Consider the following 21549-nt stretch of genomic DNA (forward strand, 5'->3'; position numbering starts at 1 on the left):
CCAGTCACATGGAATATAGTCGCCTGACTTTCCTGTTTTCCTTCAAGTGTCGTATTTGAAGAGTAGCTCTTAATGGTCAGTGAAACCAAAGCTTGTTCTAAATTCCCTAGACTCTACTTCATGCGTGATTATATCTATCTTGGTATGAAATCCTTTTCCTCTTGGAGTTAATAACACTGAGACAACTTCTAAAGATGCTAGGTTTTATCATTATTATGGGGAAAGGGGGAGGGCAAACTCTAGTCTGGGCTTTGTGTGTCATTAGTGAGTTTGAATTATGATTTCTTGGAGTGATAAGTCATGATTAAATAGCCACATGTAAGGAAAACTGATCCAGTAAAGAAAAGCACTGAGAGTTTTCCAAATAATTTTCTACATCTGGATACAAATTATATAGACATTTAGGAAGCATCCTCACTTGTGTTCTTACAGTGCCTTTGGATAACATGAAGGGCTGTAAATGTAAACTGACATTAAGTTGTGTTACACATACGAAAAGAGTTAATTTAGCAATCCATTATCCCATCAGCTCATTTTTAACCATATATTTTTTCTTTCCAAAATTATTTTAAGAACTCCATTGAGGTAAAACCGTATACAATATACTGCATATATTGAAAGTATACAATTTGCCAAATTTTGATATATGTATCCACACCTGTGAAAAAAATTACCGAAATCAAGATAATACATACACATAGCTGTTACCCCTAGAAGTTTTCTCTTGCCGCTTTGTTATACCTGATTCCTGCCTTTTTCTAGAAACCCCACGGTCCCCAAGCTGATGGAGGGGAGCCCGTGCAGGTGCCCCAAGCTCTCCGTGTGTACCACTCTCCCCTCTGTCACTCCGCTCAGCAAACTCTACCTGCCTTGACCCCCCCCCCCAAATTCCCAGCTCCATCTCCTCAATTAAGGGACACTGTCGGTCTCTTGCTGGGTTTCTCCTCTCTGTGAGGAGGCCTCGAAACTCTCTCTTTCTCCAGGCAGAAAGCTGGGGCAATACTAGGGCTCGCCTGATGTGTTTGCCTTTTCTCTACTTACCTTCCTATGCTACCTGTTGCCTAATGTCTGAAAATGGTTGTTTTGTATATTTTGTCTAGTTTTGCAATTCTTTTATGACGGAGTATAACCCTGGTTCCTTTTACTTCCTTTTGACAGGAAGCAGAAGTCTCCCCAGTTACCATATATATTTGATTCTTCTGGTTGGCATTTGAAAAGAAGAATATTTTAGAGATTGATTATTTTTATACCAAGTGATATTTTTGTTATATTGATTTTACTGAAAGAGAGGAAGTTGATTAGATGTATTTAGTTATACAAGTTACAAAAGATCGTGTAAAGAAAATTAGAAAAATCCAGATGAACAAAAACTGATAAAAAGATTACTTGTAATTATAGGACAGCTGTTAACATTTTGTAGCCTATTTTTTTAGAATTTTTTTCTTAGCTAGATGTTTACAGAGATATCAAAAACAACATATATTTAGTAAGAACATATTATAATACTGCTATTTAAATGAAAATATTTGAAGCCCTAGAACTAGTAAATAGTTCTCAGCAAAAATTTTAAAATTACACATATGTGTGTATATATTTTATATATATATAAAGTGAAAATTGTTGTCCTTTTACTCCCACCCTCGGAGGGACCTGTTAAATGTCATATAGTTTTTTACAGAGTCATTTCTATGCATACACAAACACACTGGAAGTATCTTTCCAGACAAAGGAAAAGAAATCATTCTGTAGATTTATTTTTCTCTTTTTCTTTCTAACTTAATCCATACAGATAAATTCCACCGTTTAATCAGCCCCCGGAGATGCCATCCTTTGGATGAACCATGGTATTTTTAACCAATTTGCTAACAGACGTTTATCTTTCTGCTAATTTGTTGACATTGTTCACTTGTTTATTTCCTTAGGATTAATTTGTAGAGAAGTTGCTAAATCAAAAATAATGTCCATTTAATATTACACTAGTTCTGGCCAAATTACCCTCTGGAAATCTATACTTTTTTCTCAGGAGTATATTAGTGTCTCTTTTCAAAAACCCACTCTAAACCCTTAACATTTTTTTTTAATCTTTTAAATCTTTGCCCAAAAGATAAATAGAAATGAATACCTGTGTTATTTTCATTGTCATTTCTTTGTTATTAGTTAGATTTCAACTTGTTTATCGGCCTTTTGGAGAGAAATAGGGATTCTCTGCCTATGGACTTTGCCTAGTTTTGTATTCTCAAGTTCATCTTAAAGGCTTTTTTTTCCCCCTTGAATAAGTTTGTCACATTTTTAAGGATTCTTGTTATGATTTTTATTTAAATAAAATTGAGATTATAGGGAAATTGGAGAGGGCTTGCTGTCTGAATATGGTATGCCTTCTGCAGAGGGAGTAGAGGCGTGAGGGGGGTGGAGGGATTCAGAAAGAACCTGAGGAAAGTCTTAGGAGTGATGGATGTGTTCACTACCTTGCTTGTGGTGATGTCACAGGTATATGTATCCGGCACAACTTGTCAAACTGTACAATTTAAATGTGTGCAGCTAATTTTATCTCAGTCATGGCTCAACAAAGCTGTAATTTTTAAAAATGACACCAAGCATTCAATAAACAGCTTCCCACCAAAAATGAGAATTGAACTTGAGCAGAACATTTTTTGTGTTATCTTGGTTGGATTTCTCCTGTCACAGTTACAGTGGCTTTCTAAAATAAATTGGGAAGCCCAGGAAAGTCACTTTCACCTTCAAGATTAAAAAAACCAAACCAGTAAAATAAGTGCTTCTGAATCAGACTCAATCTAAAAAAAAAAAAACCTGAAAAATAATTACAACTTCTGAGTAGCACTATATAGGAATCATTGTCTATAAATCTCTGGGAATGAAGGAGAGAAAATAAGATAGAAAGAGATATAGGATTGCTTTGAATCTCAACCATGTAGTTAAAGAATGATAATGGCCTTATAGTACATTTTTAGAGATTTTTCAGTTTTAAGAAAGAGGCACACTTGAAAAATCTTTCCTTTGAGTACAAAAGTGACAATTTAATGGTTCCAAAAAGCAATATGAGCTTGAGTTGCACCCATATTTCTCAGGCAGGATTTATGGAGTTGAAGATTACTGAAAACATAGCAGAAGAACAGGTTACTAGGAAAAGGTGCCAAGTAATATCCACAGGGCTGTGAGCCAACCAGGGCTTCCTGTCTGTCCCAGTGGGGCAGTAGACTGCATTTTCAAGGTGGGGTCTAAGGAAAGTATCGTGTGTTGGCTATGTGGTACCAAGGCACTTTCATCAGTTTTTATGAAATGACTTCAAAGTTTCCATGCTGTAAGAATGAGATAAATTTTGAATTAACTGCTTAAGTCAAAGTATCATGCTTAGAAGAAGGAGGAGAAAGAGAAAGTCGAGAAAGAGGCAGTCAAGAAGAAAAATGATGCAGTTGAAAGACAGTGGTGTTGGAGTCTGGAGCACAGAGTTCAAGTCCCAGCTTTGATATTTACCAGCTGTGAAACACAGAAGTATTGTTTAGCTCTTCAGAACCTCAGTTTTCTTCAATCTGTAAATTTGTAATAAAATTTAGATACCTTTTAAGGTTATGATAAACATCAAATGTCTTGATGGCATGTGTAAGTAGTTTTCAAAATACAGCCCTGCTTTCTTTCTTTTTTTTTTTTTAGTATTAGAAAGTGAATTTATTTCATAATACTGAATATCATAATTTGGCAGTGAAAAGTTTATTTCTTTTTCTTTACTAATTTGATTAGGAAGCTCCTGTTTCATTCTCTTATAATAATTATCAACCTTACTTTCCAATAATGTTTTTGGTTCCAGATGCACCCTGGTTTTAAATCTACAATAGTTTTCCTCCCTCTTTCAGTATCCTCTATAGTGAGACCAGAGCTGATCAGTTATGTTGAGGTGTTAATGATAAAACAAACCAACAAACAAAACCAAACCCTGTTACATCAAATTCAGTGAATTTGGACGACAACCAAATAAACTTTGCTGTATAATTCCCCCCCTCCCCACCACCACTACAACCATACACTCACTGTATCTTTAAAATTTGAGAGGTAGAAGGAGAAGGTAATCAGAGCAAACAGATGGGGATGCGATAGCAGGGCGAGTATTGTAAAATAAACTAGATTTTATTGCATCTGTCTTATATGTGTAGATGTGAGCAGATCTCTGTCCTAGGATCCTATCATTGCTCTTCTTGTGCTCTGCCTGTTGACTGTTTCTACCAGGATGCCTTGAAGTCACCTTAATTCAGCATGTTCCATTTGGAACTCGTTATCCCCTCCCCAGTTGTTCAGGCTAGAAGACTTCGGGTTACCCTGGACTCTTCTCTCTCCTGAAATCTCTCCTCTGCCCCACATGGATCAGTCTCCTCATCCAGCTGATTCCATCTAAATATCCTTTCTGCTTTCACCATTTGGGCTTCCGTTGCCACTCACTAGGATTAGATTATGGGCATCTCAGTGTTTGGTCTCCTCTCTCCTCCAACTGTTTCATCGCTCAAATTAACACTACCAAGAACTATCATTCTAAAACACCAACTGTCTTTCCAAAACACAAGACTTTCTCTCCTCTATAGGGATTAAACCTTAGAGTATATTCATATAAATGAGCCAAGATACATTAAAAATATGTTCACCACAGTTTTGTTTATAATAGGAATAAAAAAGGAAAGTATCCTAAATAACCCAAAAGAGGGGATTAGTTATACCAATAGAATATAAAATAACATTAAAATAGTGGTACAGCAATATCTTTAATAATTTGAAAAGCCACTTATGTTAATGATAAAAATTAAATTAATGAAAAATGTTCATAAAACTTTTCAAGAATATATTATGCTATAAAGAGAGATTTCTGGTGGCAGAATTCAGGAGGAATTTTTTGGTCCCACCACCCCAAAAGGCAAAAGCAAAATGAAACTAAAACTGAACAAAACCCTGCTATGTGGCTCTTTCTAAAAAGCAATATTTCTGGTAAGAATTTGAGTGACCAGCCAAAATCCTACCACTCAGGACAACAAGTGCAATGCCACACAACAAATTCAATAATACCTTAACAGTCTTGAAAACCAGGGGCTTCCAGACCTCCCCTATCTGCTCCACTTTTTCAGGAAAAATCTTTTTACAATCTCTAATATAAAATACCATGTGTTGTCCTCAGTCTGCTGTGTTTATGCCGTCTATTCAGAACTGGGTTTTTTCTTTATATTTCTTTAAAAAATAACTATGTTCATAGATATCTTTGAAGGCCAAAATAAATAAATAAATAAATAATGCTGTGAAGACTGAGGGAGATAGATAGAGTCAGATACACCCTCCCCTCTTCTTGTTTGGTTCTGTATCTGTCCCTCAACTAGGGCTCCTGAAAAGAATTGGTTATCCTCAAACACTTATGTTGACTCCATCACTGTCTCTTAAATGACATTTATAATCAAGCAGTTTTGTTAGTGGTGGTGGGATCTGGTGTTACTTACAGCCTTGCTCAGTCAGAAGGCTTGCGAGACCGTGAGGGCACATACGCACACATGCATACCCAGTAGCTTTGCAGTTCGCATACATTTTGACACCTACGGATCTAGGCGTTATTTTTACAGAAATGCTATTATTAAGTTCTGTGTAGTGTGATATGTTGGGGATTTGGTTTTCAGTTTTTAATAGTCAGTTGGCTCATAGCAAATATCTTAATCATTGTCAAGAAAAAACTGATTTTAAATCACTCCACTTTCTATATTGTTTTCTGTCTGCCTCCCCCTACACACCATTTCTCTTTTATATAATGAAATATAATTGGCATGAGTAATGACATTAAGTTAAGTAATATCAACTAGTTACTGGTGTTAAGTAGCTGCACACAAAGATTAGTGGAGAATTCTGAGAAAGACAGCTAAATAGTCAACACTGGCCCTTTTGGTATTTCCACGGTGACTTACTATATATGAAGATAGATCTTTCAAATGTAGGGAACGGTAGTGTTTTAAAATACTCCATGATGAATAGTTTTAGGGCTTTGAGCATAAGTATTGACTTTTCTGTTACAAATAGATGGATGTTTACATTACTCAAACTTTATTAGTTTTGCTTTAGGATTGTAAAAATTACCAATGAATCTTAAAATCTTTTGGTCCAAAAGAAAAGTAATATCTCAATAATAAAACAAACAAACAAGCAACAAAGAAAAACTTTTTTTTTTAGGTGATGTGGTGAGGTGAGACGGATTGTGACTAAGAAAATAGAATGTGGGGTGTGATCAGTCTGGGCTCAAACCCGCCTTCTAGACCTCAACTAGCTAGATAACTTTAGGCACCTCACCCAAACTGTTTAAGCACTAGGTTCCTCCCCTGCAAAATGACAATAGTGATAACACATAATTGATCATGTCATTATCAGATACAGTTGGGCACTGCCAGGTAAAGTACTGAGAGTGTGCTTGGTACTCAAGATATATTTTTAAATCATTTTTAATATTTCTAAGAGCTGTCATTTACAGGTAGTAAAAGTTCTGCCTTTTCCTTGCATTTCACCGTATAGTTTATAACGTATCACCACAAACATGACCTCATTTTATCCTCACCATTAGCATGACACAGAGAAATTATAAATGAGTCTCAAAAAGTTCAGTGACTTAGCTAAGGTTCTACAGCGGGTCAAAGTACTTCTTCTGAAGATCACACTGAAGCTAATGGATATATCTGTATCTGTGTCTTTATCTGTCTACACCTACCTCCTAGAATATAGGTAGGCGTATTTAGGATCGGCAGTGGTTGTATTTCTGTATGTTCATTTCTGGCATTGGATGTGATTCCTACTATAAAAGTTGCGACCTTGCCACTCATGGAACAGATGGCTATGCCTGATAAAGTCAGGCCATATTTAGAAAATTTCTAAAAAGCTTTTCTCATTTGGCTAAATGTTTCTGCCCACTGAAATGGTTTCTTTTCATCAACTGAGCAAACCAATCCATGGACCGTCTTCTCACAAGAGCTCTCAGCCATCTGTTCTCAGGAAGGCCGGTGTTGAACTTATGTTTTCAGAAGTGAACTTTCACATGCTCCAGAAGAGAAGGTCAAAGCTTCTTTGACAAAAGGGAGGGTCTGTGAATGTGCACACTTACTCATTAATAAGGGAATTATCTGTCCTCATGGAAATATGACTTTGAACAATTTGTTGTCTTCTGAAGCAAGATAATATGAGTATCAACATGTACATGTGAAAGACAAGAGAAGGCAGTGGGAGAAAAGACTAAGAGAAGAGGATTATAGATTTTACGTAACACTGTTTAAATTTGCCTGAACTTTACAGTAGCCTAAACAGGTGCTGTATATTTATGTATGTATATGTATATGATATGTGTGTGTGTGTGTATGTGTATATATATATATATATATATATAAATATATATATATAATATGTGTATATATGTATAATATGTATCTGTATGTGATAGATGAATAGACAGATACAGCTATATCCACCTTCCAAAAGCCAAGATTTATAGATTATTGAGACAATTAAATATAGAATTTGTTTTAAACAAAAAAGCCAAATGGGACATTTCTGTTAGATTTTTAATTTTTGTCTGTTCTTTTTCTTTCTTTTTTTTAAATTTTATTTTATTGAGTTATAGTCAGTTTACAATGTTGTGTCAATTTCCAGTGTAGAGTGCAACTTTTCAGTTATACATGAACATACATACATTCATTGTCACACACTTTTTCACCATGAGCTACCACAAGATCCTGCATACATTTCCCTGTGCTATACAGAATAATCTTGTTTATCTATTATATATATACCTGTCAGTATCTACAAATTTCGAACTCCCAGTCTGTCCCTTCCCACCCCCCTTCCCCCTGGAAACCACAAGTTTATATTCCGTGTCTATGAGTCTGTTTCTGTTTTGTATTTATGTTCATTTGTCTTTTTCTTTTCTTTCTCTTTTTTAGATTCCATATATGAGCGATCTCATATTGTATTTTTCTTTCTCTTTCTAGCTTACTTCACTTAGAATGACATTCTCCAGGGACATCCATCTTGCTGCAAATGGCATTATGTTGTCATTTTTATGGCTGAATAGTATTCCATTGTATAAATATACCACATCTTCTTTATCCAGTCATCTGTTGATGGACATTTAGGCTGTTTCCATGTCTTGGCTATTGTAAATAGTGCTGCTGTAAACATTGGAGTGCAGGTGTCTTTTTGAAGTAGGGTTCCCTCTGGATATATGCCCAGGAGTGGGATTCCTGGGTCATATGGTAAGTCTATTCCTAGTCTTTTGAGGAATCTCCATACTGTTTTCCACAGTGGCTGCCCCAAACTGCATTCCCACCAGCAGTGTAGGAGGGTTCCCTTTTCTCCACAGCCTCTCCAGCATTTGTCATTTGTGGACTTTGGAATGGTGGCCTAGATTTTTAAATTTTATTTTAAGTGAAACACACATTGTGGCCACTATAATGTAAAGTGATTTTATTTGCAGATAAAATTAATTTTTCAGTTTGCATTGAAACAGATATAGGTGGGGTCAGGAAAAGAGAAATCAAAGCAGTCACAGAGAGTAATGTAAAGAGGACATTCAGATGCAGGAGTCAGGCCAGTTCAGATTTCTGTCTGGACTCGGCCACATAACAGCAAAATTTCCTCAGGCAAATTACTTAATCTCTTTAATCTCAATATCCTCATCTGATGAATGCAGACACCAAGGCCTTACCCACAGGATAGCTGTGAGGATTTTAAATGACACGCACAGTTCACACAGTTTGTCCACTTAAGTCTCCCTGTGTTAGTTTGCTAGGACTGCTGTAACAAAATACCACAGACTCGTGATTTAAACAACAGAAATTTATTGGGTCATGGTTCTGGAAGCTAGAAATCTGAGATCAAGGTGCTGGCAGGGTGGGTCCTTCTTAGGACAGTGAGGGAAGATGGGTTCCAGTCCCTTCCTTGGCTGGTAGATGGTGTTCTCCCTGTGTTGTCGTCTTTCCTCTGCACGTTATTCTGGGTCCAAATGTTTCTTTTTATAAAAACACCAGTCATGATTGAGGTCCACCGTACTCCACTATTAACTCACAGTAACTAATTTCATCTGCAATGACCCTATTTCCAAATAAGGTCACATTCTGAGGTGCTGGAGAGTCAAGACTCCACCAGCTGAATTTCAACCCATAACACTATTCAGAGGTTGCTTTTCCAGAGAGATCTTGCTTAACCACCTTTCCTAAGGACACTTCTAGCCCTTTTCAATATACCCAGCCCCTTGCCCTACATGAAATGTGTAACTGCATAAAAGTAAATCATATAATTATTTAATTTAAATTTTTTTCTCTCTCACACACAAGCCTCAATTCCCTATGGGACTGAGACCTTACCTGTCTTATAAATCATTCTATAGTGGGACACAGCATGTGCCTGATACAAAATAGTCCCCCAATAAGTATTTGTGGAAAAAAAGGTAACCTTTCCAGCTCAAGATCAGGGCTCAATATAGGTGCTACAGCTGTCTTAAACAGCATGTCATTTTCCATTCATATCAGTAGGCACTAGCCACATGATGTGAAAGACAGTAAATTTTTAAATTTTGTTTTAATAGATTTAAATTTAAAAAGCCACTTGTGTCCCATGGCTATTGTACTGGACAGATATAGAGCATCTCCGTTACTGCAGAACGTCCTATTGGACATTGCTGGACCTGGAGAGAGAACCACAGAAGTGTAGATGAGGGTACCAGAGAAAGTACAGAACTGAGCCAGTGCTGGCTGGTAGAATCCCAGGACACTGCCCTGCATCTCAGCTCTCTCCTATCACTGGACAGCTCCTCTTCTCTTTTCTCTTCCTTATGGGACAGGTATATTGCAAGCATCCTTTTCTTCAGTTACTAAAGTAAAAATATAACTTGAAGTTTTAAAAAGCCATAAAGGAATTGTCTTGAGAATCGCATTAACATTAATTGCTGTGGATATTGCAGCAGCAATTTCTAATTTTAATTCCTTTCCTCTTTGCTATTCAGATAAGTAAGAGGTAGGTGTAGATAATGAATCTACAGACTCTGTTTTGCAAAACTTACAAATGGTTCTTTGAGAAACAAGATCTTTAAGGACACCGAACTGAGCTATTTCTTGCTTAACGAGCAAACGGATACAGGTACAGGTGTGGGTAGCCCAGAGCCACCAGGTGTCTGTGTGTGGGCTCAGTTCTTCTCTGGACCCCAGGAAGCAGACAGATTTTCACCACCCTTGTTCAGCCCCTGCTGTGAATAACAATCTAGACCAAACAAACTTTTATGAGAACTCTTTTGGCTTCTTGTAAAAATCTGTCTGATGCTTCAGGGCAATAGCACACCTTCAAATACATTTCTGAATCCCAGAACATACTCCTTAATAACGGACTCAGTAATGTTACCTGTTAAATACAAGGATGGAGGAAAAGGGAGGGCATAATTAATGAAAAATGCAGCTAGAAAGTAATAGAAATCATATTGTTTATATAAAATTCAATGCCTAGATAAAATATTAAATGCATAAAACAATGAACTTAGAATATGATCCTATTTGGAAACAAAAGCCCAGAATCCTGTGAACTTTTAATAATCTCTATTTTTATCATTTTAATCCTCATTTGAACAGCAGCAAAATACCCATGCCACCTGCTTAGTGACTTTTCTGAAAAGAATAGGTGGTCTCAGGGTATTCTCTACTGTAATGGCATTGATCTGGCCAAACTCATCACCATCCTGTTTAATTCATTCATTCATTCAAGAGAAACATTGCTTGCCTCAAGTGAGCCAGCCATATTTACCCTAAAGAGTGGAAAATGCTACCGGAGGGGTTAGACTCTTACTTATATAACTGAGTTTTTATCACCTAAATGTGGTTGTAGAACAGACTATTCTCTAGCAACTGAATAGGGGAAATGTGAGAAATTGAATGTAAAATACAAAACTTCAAAATGGGTCTGTTGGACTGTATTTCACAAGAAGCAGAAGCTTGATCATTTGAGGATTATGGAACTTTAAAAAAGCAAAGTTGGGAAATACTTACAAGGAATAATTCTTAAGACGTAGACTAAGGATCTTATTTGTGTTTTAGGAACAGAAAGCAAAAGGAGCATGTACATTTGCAGCCTCTCAAAATGCTTCCATTCATCACTCCATTTTGGTATTTTAGTTCACTGCTCATTAAAGTTATTACTTTAATTTATTTAATCAAAATATTGACTCTATTCTCATGCTGACTTGTGACATGATTTGGTTCTTAATCTGTTTTTACCAATGAAAGCTAAACAAAATAGTGCTCAGCCTTTCACCAATAAAATATTAATGTTTTTAGAGTGCTTTTATTTAGAAGTTTTTTTTTTATAAAAAGCTTTGTTTCTGTGTTTGCAAACTACAAACCTTCAGTTCATTTAACCAAAATTTGTATAACAAAATCTCCAAGTTAAGAAGTTAGTTAAGTCACTCATTTGTTCTGTAACATAACAGCCTTTAAATAACAAAATCCATGGTGGCCTATTACCAGTTTGTTTTGACCATCTGACTTTCTAATAGACGTTCATTTGAATGTTTTAGATATAGGGAGCTCACCTCATTGAATACTTCAGAATCCAACTACGACTTTATAGATTTCAGCAAACATTATTGTAATACAAATAAGGACACTAGCAGTTAGTTAAATAAATTACCTTATATTGGAATACTCTAAGGAATCTATGACTAATATGACTTTTTTAGAGACTTACTACAAGCCCTGTTTTCCAACTTAAACTGAAGTGAAACTTTATTTTAAAGGAAAATTGACCAATTAATGTTTCTATGAGATATTCCTTCTTCTAATCTAAGGATACAAAGGACGTAGCAACAAATTATCCAGATGCTTTTGGCTGTACTGTTTTTCATTGATGCATGACAGATTACCACAAACTTAGCTGCTTAAAATAATACCCATTTCTTTCTTTCTTTTTTATTCCATCTTACATTTCTTAGGTCAGAAATACAGATTGATCAGGCTGGGTTGTCTGTTCAGAGTCTCACAAGGCTGAATTCAGGCTATATGTTTCTTATCTGGACCTCAGGGTCACCTTCTAAACTCATTCCTGTCATTGGAAAAATTCAGTTCCTTGCAGTTGTAGGACTGAAACTGTTTTCTTGCTGAACGTTGACTGGGGATTCCTCTGGCCTCCTAAGGGCCAGTCAGATTCTTGCCCCATTGGTCATCTCTGTCTCCACATTGGAGAACCTCCCTCGTGTCAAATCCTTCACACATTTCTAATCTCGTTGACTTCCTCTACTGCTTCCAGCCAAAGAAAACTCTCTCCTTTCAAAGAGCTCACAAAGTTAGACACATCAGAAAATTTCTCTATCATAATGATAACTGATTAGTAACCTTAATTACAGCTACAAAAATTCCTTTTTCCATGTAACTTAATATAATTATTGAGTAATACCAGGGCTGATGGTAACAAGGGCCACCTTAGAATTCTGTATCAGCCAAGATGTACAATTGCTCTCAGTTAATTTAAACATTGTAAAGAACATAAAATAGAGTGAATGTTGGGATAACTCATCACCTTATATTTAAATGCTAAGACAAATAATACAGCTATCAAATTTGGTCAGATGATAATCTTTTAGGGATTGAAATATAGGGATCAGAACTGATACAGACAAAAATCAGATTGTAAGGGCTTAAAGGAATGCTGAGAGTTTTATCATTTGAGAAATGAAGAATTGCCAAATAAAATGGAAAAATGACCAGGTAATTGGAAAAGCTACATGAAGTAATTCTTGACTATAAGATGCAGGCTAAGTGTCCTGATGGTTGGATCCAGAGGCAGAGCCATGTAATACCTCTAAACATCAGTCTGCTTGGATATTTTAGTTTGTTGCATATTCAAGCTGAACACTACTATATTTGTGCCACAGTGTATCCATGGCCTCCTACCTCACCATGCCTCAGGTCGTGCTTTGCTCTGCAGCACACTGCCCCTTCACATTTTCACAAAATTTGAAGGGGTAAGAAAGGAAAAGGAGGGGACTGGGAAAAACTTAGGCAAATTTGAAGAAGGAATTTTTGGTTTATTGTTTTTTTTAATGAGAATTTGTAGATTGAGTGGAAAGAACCACTATGAGGAGGGGCAGGGACATATAAAAGAAGGGAGAAAACTGAATGTGCCCAAGAAAAAGAAAGAGAAGGCCCAAAGAATGAGTGTGGATGGAACCAAGAGAAAGATCCAAAAAGACAGAATTAAGAAAATGCATGGGCTGATTTACTTTGGAAAAGGGAAACCTTATTTCTCTGTAGTACAGGAAAAAGAAAGAGGATGAGTAGTGGTTTCAGATGAGAGATGTTAAGCTGTTTCATGCAAAATAGCTTCTATTTTTTCATTGCAATGAGACCATCTAATATATATCTCCTCTTCTCTAAATGTTGTAAATTAGTAAGGCCAATAGAACATAGCCCAAATAATGTTTATAAATATTAAATGGTATAATACATATATCATGCTTAGAATAATACATGCCACATTAAAAATATTCAGAAATGTTAGCTATTTTTATTATTGTTATTATTTTTTACTGACAGTAAAAGAGAATGTGGTAGGGTTATGAACTTAAAAATAATACAGTGATTTTTAATAGCTGTTGAATAGGATTCCTCTCCTGGTGAAAGTAAATAGCATTATTCAAGGAGCATCTAGTGAACTTGATTGATCCTTTTTCTAATAATAATCAACAGTCTGGAAGGTCTAGAGAAAGTAAAGGAAGCAATGAGCATCAAGGTTTATAAAAAGTCAGAAATAGTAGCTCTGGGGATCTGGCTATTCTCATGAAGGTATATATCAAGTTCAGGGTGAGCTGGGAAGTTTACATAGGCATATAATATATTTAGTTAGAGATGGAAATTATGACAGTGTTTTAAGTTTTGGAGATGCAGGGGGAACTGCAGAGCTTAAAGTATTAGAAGACAGAGTTAGAGATGACTGTCTCCATGACTTTGGCTTTCCAAAGTGAGGTGGAAGTGAATATAAAGAAATTGTCACCATGATTAAGGCTGTATTAAGGGTAACAGGGCAAACTAGGACAGACTTATGCAACTGGTGGAAGAAATTCTGTATATAAGGAAATAGCAGGTGGTGTGAACTCCAAAGAAGGCAGTGTTAAGTGAAAGAAGCTGAAGAAATTGGATAAAGAAGATGTGGTATATATATGTGTGCACACACACATACACACACAGTGGAATATTACTCAGCCATAAAAAGAATGAAATAATGCCATTTGCAGCAACATGGATGGACCTAGAGATGATTATACTAAGTGAAGTAAGTCAGAAAGATAAATATCGTATGATATCACTTATATGTGGAATCTAAAAAAAAATGGCACAAATGAACTTAGTTACAAAACAGAAACAAACTCACAGACATAGCTAATAAACTTACAGTTACCAGCGGAGGAAAGGCAGGAGAAAGATAAATTAGAAGTTTGGGATTTGCAGATACTAACTACTATATATACAATAGATAAGCAACAAGATCCTACTGTTTAGCATATGGAACTATATTCAATACCTTGTAATAATCTATAATGATAAAAATATGAAAATATGTATGTGTGTATGACTGAATCAATATGCTGTACACCAGAAACTAACACAACTTTGTAAATCAACTATACTTCAATAAGAAAAAAAAAAAAGAGAAAGAAGGAAGGAAGGAAAGAAAGAAAGAAAAGAAAGAAAGAAAGAAAGAAAGAAAGAAAGAAAGAAAGAAAGAAAGAAAGAAAGAAAGAAAGAAAAGAAAAGAAAAGAGAAAGAAAAGAAAAGAAAAGAAAAGAAAAGAAAAGAAAAGAAAAGAAAAGAAAAGAAAAGAAAAGAAAAGAAAAAGAAAAGAAAAAAGAAAGCAAGCAGGCAAGCAAGCTGATGGAATGGTAGTCTAGAAGGGCAATGGAGAACCAGTGATTGTTAATCATTTCTCTAGTTGCAGTAACATGAGAGACACAAATAACTTCATTTTAAAGAAGTAATGGCCAATATTTACCTGGCAGGGGAGACACCATGATTATGAAGGTAGTTTTCCCAGGGCAAGGCTTGTCCATTGCACTCTGGATGTGCTGACCCCTGCAATTTCCCCAAATGTGGGAAACTCAATTGCATAATTTGTGGTAGTGGGGGACTGCATTCACGCTTTCCCCTTTAAAAAAATTAAGTAATGCCCATTTAATCAAGCCTCAGGATGCTAGACCTTGGATTTTGGTATTGTGCTAGCCAGTACAATAGCCACATGTGGCCATTTACACATTAAGTTGAAATAAAAATATTCAGTTCCTCAGTCACTCTAGCCACATTGCAGATATTGAATAGACACATGTAGTCCTACATATTGGACAGCAGAGATTTTAGATCGTTTCTATCACTGTAGAAAATTCTATTGGAGAGTGCCATACTGGAGGTACAGTGGAAGTGAGAATATAGTCTTACAGAAAATACTGGAGCAGAAGAAAACTCTGCTGAATGGGGTTACGACCGAGGACATTCTGTATTTTGACAATTTTGAAGTATTCCTTTATTATTTTAACATTTCTGAAATTCGGATGAGTCACACAATTGATGTGCTCCTTTAATAAGGCAGGGTTTATCTTTTCCCCTGAAAAGCTGTAAACAAATTGAGGATGCATCTCACGATCAGTGGATATGGCACTATGGACCAGGGCAAGAACAAAGCCAGGGGATTTTCATCTTGGGTGTTGATCACAGAGATAAAGGATCAGGAGTTTAACAGGGAGACTGGAGAGATAATGGTGATCATGGGAAATGAGCTAAATTTAGAAAGTACTAACCCCGAAGTACCATTCAGAACTTTGGAGTAATGATGTATTGGCAACAGTTTACTTTCTGAGGTTCTAGATTTTCAGATTCTGATTCTAGATTCTCAGACCTTCTGCTGACTGAGATTTGGGTTGATGGTGAGTCTCAGGCCAATAACCTCAGTCCTTCTAAGGTGCTGTCCCAGGTGGTGTTGAGCAATACCCTGGCTTTGACAACTCCAGCATGGCTTCCTTAAGATTGGGCATGGGAGAGGGAAGGCTTGAAGAGTTACCCCTCTTCATTTGAATGGAGAAAATTCATAGAAAGAGAGAACTAGAAATGTGTCCAAAACAAAGGAAAAGCCATTGTGATAATTAAGATACAAACAGCCAGACAACAAGGTACCAATTTCTTAGACTTGAGATCTGAATTTGAATGAAGATCAGCTGCGAAGTACTGGTCTCGGTAGAGAAGCATGTCAGACGGGAGCTGAAATTTTTTGTTCATTTTTTTCTTCTCTGCTTGTTTTGTTTTTGATGTTATAATAACTCTGGAGTGCTTTTTATAGTAAATTACAATTAAAGCCTTTTAAATTTATCTCACATAGTTATCGACAGCTACCGTAATACTTCCCCTCTGGAATAATGTTTGTTTTCTTTTAAAACATACATGCGTGCATTTACATATATTCTTGTATGTGTGTGTATATATACATATATAGTTATATTAGAAGTATCATAGAAGGAATTCTGTTCTCTGAGTCAAAATATCTGATTTTGAACTTGGAGTCAAGTGTGTTACTTAATTGCAGATTTAGCTTCAGGCAAGTTTTATCTTTTGAAGCCATAGGTCACTTTCTTTATTATTATTATTATTACTGTTTAAGATCAGTTTCAGATTTACAACAAATTAAGAAGGAGATAGAAAGATTTTTCTACATACCTCCTGGCCCGACACATGCACAGCCTTCGCCATTATCAGCATCACTCACCAGAATGGTACATACTTCACCAAGGACGAGTCTACATTGACACACTCTAATCACCTGATGATGTCCATAGTTTACCTCAGCGGATTTGGATAAAAGTATGATGACATATAGCCATCATTAAAATATCATCGTATTTTCACTGCCCTAAACATCCTCTATGCTTCACCTATTCATATGTCACCTTCTTTTAAAAGAGGTAATAATAGTTGTCTTAACTGTTGTAAAAAGAAACTCAGATGAAAGAAGACATATGAAAACACAAACTACGGTATTTACATATTCTGAACTCTCAAGTGATACACTTGAAGTCATGGTTGTTATTTAGTGGAGTCAGCCTCTCAAGTGTTGCATACTTGTTGGATACGGAAATTTTGAAAGTTTGGCTTCCAGTATTACACAGCCTAATTTAGCAACAACTGTGTATTCTTTGCTGATTTATTAAGAAGGAAAAATATCAAGTAAAATTATTTAGATACCTGAGTCTCAAGAACTCTTGATATATTAAAAGCCAGCCTTGCTAGGGACAATATCACATGTCCTTTTGTTTATAACCATGATCTTTTTCAACCCTAGACCTCTCAGGGTAAAGTCGTGGGGCTCTATCATTGCAGAAAAGAGAACAGGGAGTAAAAATGTCCCTCAGATTTAACTGGCTAGAAACTACCAGGAATTAACCACAGTACCCAGAATACCCCGTCATTATTTTGCTGCTTTGGTAAGCTGAAGCATCATTTATGGGCCCAGTAGATTTGCTTTCCTATCATATTTAAAGCCTTCATCTGGGCAAACTTCTCTGAAAAAAATCTCTAATTCCAGGGTGCTGAGGTCACCAAGGTGGAATTCTTATTCATTTGCATCTCAGATGAAGGTGCTTGCTCCAGGAAAAACTCACCAGGGCAGGCCCCATCCAAGAACTAAATCCAAGACATCCATCTGAAGGCAAGGAGTTGAGTCTGGGAGGGTTTTGTAGGCCTATAGCTCTAACCTGCCTGATTGAACTTATTTTTTTCAGTTATTGTATATGTATTTTTTGTTAAAGTATATAGTAAGTTTACGATGTTGTGTCAATTTCTGGTGCACAGCATAATGCTTCAGTCATACGTGAACATACATACTTTCGTTTTCATATTCTTTTTCACCATAACTTACTATAAGATATTGAATATAGTTCTCTGTGCTATACAGTATGAGCTTGTTGTTATGTATTTTATATATAGTAGTCAGAATCTACAAATCTCGACTCCAATTTATGACTTCTCACCCCCTTTCCCCCTTGGTAGCCATAAGTTTGATTTCTACGTCTGTGAGTCTGTTTCTGTTTTGTAAATAAGTTTGTTTGTGTGTGTGTCTCTCTCTCTTTTTTTTTTTTTCTATTCCACATATAAGTGATATCATATGGTATTTTTCTTTCTCTTTCTGGCTTACTTCACTTAGAATGACATTCTCCAGGTCTGTCCATGTTGCTGCAAATAGCATTATTTTATTATTTTTTATGGCTGAGTAGTATTGACGTTTCAAAAAGAAAGAAAGTAGGGACATGTTTGAGCCCCAAGTGTGGGGGAAAAAATAGAGGGAATGAGGGTTTTGAGGGTTTTGAGTGTTTTTCTAAGTTCCCATAAGAAAGACATCTGACAGTACTAGTTTCGTTTATCTTTTAATATAAACCACAGCATATCTAAGAGCTTTTGAAACTCTTTGTTACTTCCCATGCTGGCTATTTTGCCATCCCCTTCATCTCGCTCAGCGTTTTCCTCAGTAAGGGTTCTAAAACCAGAAATATCCCTGTAATTTACCACCTTGAGGGACTTTGGAATCCAGTGAGACAAAACAGGCAACAGCTGAGCTCTCTGGTTCTCAATCTTTGTACCTTTCAAAAAATATTCCTTCTTTGCTCCTGTCCACAGAGATCCTAATTTCACGTAGGCCTGTGTACTGAGACTTTGTTTAGCTCCCCAGGTGATTCTAAGGTGCACCCAAGAAGGAGAACCACAGCCTTATTCTCTCACCGTCACCTTTTTCAGATCCATCGACCTTGACTTCAGGTCTACTCTGCCCTCTCACCCCGATGGCCACTCTCAAACCTTGTGATCACCGAGACCTGCTCCAAGCAACACTGAAATTTAAACTCAAACATCCCACAACTTCAGCATAGATTCCTTTCTTCCTAGTGCCTCTTACTACGTTTAAGACTCAGGGGTCTGATCTTTCATCTGCTCTCCAGCTGAAGTCTTCATCGTTGTTCTGCTGTCCCCAAGTAGGAAAATTGAAAGTCAGGATTCATCTACCTGTGCGATCTCCCCATCGTTACGCCTAGTGCTTCCAGAGGAAGTGACGATCACATACGTACACTGGTGCCACAGCAAAGTCATAATCTCTGGTCTCAACTGGTGGGAACCTCAGTGCTACCAAAATTGCCATTTGTTTATCTAGTCACCTTGTCGCCATTTCTCCTGCACAAGACCCCTTCCCTTCATAGGAAGGACCCCACACCTGTACCATGACTCCCACTCCCTTCTGCCTCTTTATAACCTTGCTCTTTCACCGGTCACTCTCTTGTATCACTGGCTTTCTCTGGATATTGGTTCTTAACACCAGCATTTGTGAAAACATGGATAAACCTGGAGAACATCCTGCTAAGTGAAATAAGCTAGACACAGAAAGACAAATACTGCATGATCTCACTTATATGTGGAGTCTAAAAAAACAAACAAAATATTAAACATAGTAACAGAGCAGAGGCAGGGGGATAGGGGAAGATATTGATTAAAGGGTGCATTTTTTTTCAGTTGTAAAAATAGTTATGGAAAGTTCTGGAAACCTAATTACAGTATGGTGACTGTAGTTAATAATAATGTACTGTAAATTCAAAATTTGCTGAGAATACTGCAATATTCTTACCACACCTGAAAATGGTAAGCATGTAAACTGATGGATATGTTAATTAGCTTGATTATGTTAATCATTTCACAGTATTTACATATATTAAAATATCACATTGTACATCTTAAATACATACCATTTTTCTTTGTCACTCATACCTCAGTAAAGCTGGAAAATTTTTAAAGAGACAAGCTCAAAACACTCTCTTCAAAAAACAAAACAATGCAAAAGCAAAAACAATGAAAAAACAAACTTTCACTGGTCCTTCTTTCCCCCTTTACTGACTGCCTTCCTCCCCTTCACACCCAGAGGATTTTACTTTCTTACTCCTAATTTTGCATTTCCCCCTTGAAAGGTACTGAAATTTTTGGTGCTCAGTCCTATGGATGTTCTGTCTTTATTTTACTCGGATTCATTTCAATGCTGTTTAGTAGAACCTTGACCCCTTTCTATTCTCAGTCTCTCCCTGTGTGCACTCCCAGCTGTCCTCCTTGATTTCTCAGTCTTCCCTGAGGTTACCTCATCCTCTGTCCAAACCTCAGCGTTCTTCTGGCCTTTGTCCTCAGCTGTATCCCAGAGCTACTCAACAGTGGCCATGCAGCCGAATCACCTGCAAAACCTGGGCAAAAGCAGCAGTCCACTCCCGACACGAACCAGCTGAATCAGTAGGACTAGGGGGTGGGGCCCAGGCACCTGCATTTTTCAGCAAGTCCACTGATGGTTCTGAAGTTCAGCCAGCCTGGACAACCAGCCTGAGTGTTATTCTCACCCACACCTCCACAGGCATCCTTGCGTCTACCAGGGCTTCATCTGGATCCCTCCCCTGGACCCAGGCTTGCTTTCTAGATGTGTCTACACAGGGTTTCCAAACTCAGGGTGTCCATGACTGCCTTCCTGCCTTCAGCCTATTCTCTTCACATCTAGATCTGCTCCGTCACCTGACTTTTCTGTCAGTGGATGATATCGGGCTTCCCCAAATTTTACGAGCCAGAAATGGAGTAATTGCTTTTGAATTTTGTCTCTCCCTTATTCCCTGTGTCCATTCAATTGTCAAGTCATATCGGTTCCATCTCTAGTGTTCTCCAAAGCTGTCCACTGTTTTCCACACACACAGGTACTACCTTACACTAAGCCACCATCATCTCTCTCCTGAAGTACTAAAACTGTTCTTTCTGTTTTCGGTGTGGCTTCCTGCCACCGATATATTCCTCACACAACACTCAGTGTGTTTATTTCTTAAAGGTAACTATGATTATATGAATTTTCTGCTTAAAAGTTTATGACTATCTGATGCTTTTAGAATCAAGTCCAAAATTTGTAACGTGACACATGTGACCCATCGGGGTCTGACCTCTGCTCTCTTTTCCGGTCAGGCCATCCCTGGCATTCTGCACACGGTTCTCACGGTTCATCGTTCTCTCTTGTCCCTAAGCCTTTATTACTCCTTTTGCTTAGAGTGCCCTCTTTCCCTTGGCCCAGGTGTCCCATTTTCCACCCCTGCCTTGGAAGCCCCTCCTCATATTCTAGGTCATATATCACTTTCTGAAAGGATCTTTGCCTAAACCTGCATTATGGACTTGGGAGAACTTCCTACATATCCTTAGAGCTCAGGACTTCTCTGCCTGGAGTGTAAGACTAAGACTCTTATCTACTCATTCATTTACTCCTCTCTCCCACCTGACTTTATGTTTCTTGAGTGCAGAAGCTCTTACTCATTGCAGAATTTTTTTTTTGTATGACAAACTCTCAATGACTATTGAAGGAATGAAATGAGAAATATTCAGAAATATTAGTTTAAAAAAATAATCCAGAAGATAATGGGCAAATGAGGTTTAAAGAGGAGTGATCAGCAGGTCAGAAGTTACAAGTAGG

General features: G+C 37.1%; 1 protein-coding gene, 1 long non-coding RNA gene and 1 other non-coding gene across 5 annotated transcripts in view; all 3 read left to right on the forward strand.

Annotated features, from left to right (window-relative positions):
• Nucleotides 1–21549, forward strand: part of PDE4D (phosphodiesterase 4D) — a 679763-nt gene that overhangs the window by 116982 nt on the left and 541232 nt on the right. The window lies entirely within an intron of this gene.
• Nucleotides 15032–15195, forward strand: LOC116280121 (U1 spliceosomal RNA). Its single transcript, XR_004189455.1, has one exon. It is a non-coding gene; the product is annotated as a U1 spliceosomal RNA (small nuclear RNA).
• On the forward strand, nucleotides 15947–19503 carry LOC140695682 (uncharacterized). Its single transcript, XR_012071458.1, has 3 exons — nucleotides 15947–15964; nucleotides 17614–17736; nucleotides 18819–19503. It is a non-coding gene; the product is annotated as an uncharacterized lncRNA (long non-coding RNA).

The sequence above is a fragment of the Vicugna pacos genome, chromosome 3 (assembly GCF_048564905.1).
Source record: "Vicugna pacos chromosome 3, VicPac4, whole genome shotgun sequence".
In the NCBI taxonomy this organism is placed as follows: Eukaryota; Metazoa; Chordata; class Mammalia; order Artiodactyla; family Camelidae; genus Vicugna; species Vicugna pacos.